Source organism: Nematolebias whitei, chromosome 20 (genome assembly GCF_014905685.2).
Source record: "Nematolebias whitei isolate Nwh7 chromosome 20, NemWhi1, whole genome shotgun sequence".
In the NCBI taxonomy this organism is placed as follows: domain Eukaryota; kingdom Metazoa; phylum Chordata; class Actinopteri; order Cyprinodontiformes; family Rivulidae; genus Nematolebias; species Nematolebias whitei.
The window spans coordinates 17254726-17256371 of NC_056517.1; positions in this window are offsets into that span (position 1 = coordinate 17254726).

Here is a 1646-nt window from a genome sequence, read left to right on the forward strand (position 1 = left end):
ACTTTTAATCCAGGTTACAATAATCCACACTTTTAATCCAGGTTACACTCTTCCCTCAATTACACATTTTACAAAGTAGCTAAATATTGTGCAGGTATAAAGATACATTTGTATATATTTTTGTGTACATTTATTTTTTTAAGCTATTTGACTAACTTTTATTTTTTATTATTCAATATTTTACTAACAGAATAGTCAAATGGCAACCTGTTTTTGTGTGAATTGCTATGTCAGTCATATGTTAAATTTTGGAATAAAGGGGTGGAAATTAAAAGGTTTTTTTTGTTTTGTTTGTTTGTTTTGCCGATTCATCGATTAATCGAAAAAATAATCGGCCCATGAATCGTTTATTGAAATAATCGTTAGTTGCAGCCCTAATCAAGTTACATGCACTGACTCACAAAATGTATTGATCTTCACGGAAATAATGTCAACATTAATAATACTAATGTCAATAAGTTAAATAATTGAAACGATCTTGCTAATTGTATTTTATTGAGTGGTTTTACAGGTGCACTCCCAGCTGTCCTCTTAACTGCTCAGTCCTGTGTTGGTGGACTCTCACTCCTGCTTGAGTCACCATAATTAATCAGTGTCTTACCTGAGAGAAGATTGGCTGACTGAACATCAGGTGTGAAAACTGGGAATCAGTCTTGAATTAGCATTTTACGTTTTTTGAAACGTGAAATCTTAAGTCCACTTGGTCCAAATTTGATGAGATACATTTATTGGTCAAGATGTAATAAACAGTGATCAAATTTTATTAAAAGTATTTCATTAAAGCTTGTTTTACATTTTTAATATTTTATAATAATTTGGTAATGTGTGTTACTATGACTGTGTTTTTTTGTGTTCCAGGCAAAATTGTAAGAGCAGGCAAATAATCTAGTATTTGACCAGATACTGTCCTCCATCCACTTGCCGCAGACCCTGGCATGTACCACAGTACTGAAATCCTGTCTCCAACCAGGCACCTCTGGCCCAAACATCTGTGCAAGTGCTATACAACATGCCCTGTGTCCCAGCACCATCAACTTGGCTGTCCTGTCTGTCTCCTGTGTCCCAGCCACAGCCACATCCACTTCTGTTCAGCAAATGTCAGCGAGATGGACCCTGATTCTGACTTTGTCAAACGTCCACTTGGTCCAAATGTGATCAGATACAGTTTATTGGTAAACATGTAATTGATAGAGGCAGCACGGTGGCGCAACTGGTATAGCTGCTGCCTCTCAGCGAGCAGATCCTTGGTTCAAACCCCGGTCCAGGGGCCTTTCTGGGGGGAGTTTGCATGTTCTCTCCGTGCGGGTGTGGGTTTTCTCCGGGTGCTCCGGTTTCCTCCCACAGACCAAAAACATGCATGTTAGGCTGATTGGTAACTCTAAATTGTCCCTAGGTGTGAATGAGAGAGTGAATGGTTGTTTGTCTCGTTTGTCTCTATGTGGCCCTGTGATGGACTTGCAACCCGTCCAGGGTGTACCCCGCCCCTCGCACAGTGATTGCTGGACATGGGCACCAGCGAACCCCGTGACCCAAAATGGAATAAGCGGGTAAAGATAATGCATGGATGGATGTAATTGATAAACAGTGATACAATTTTAGTTAAAGTATTTCCTTAATGCTTGTTTTACATGTTAAATATTTTATAA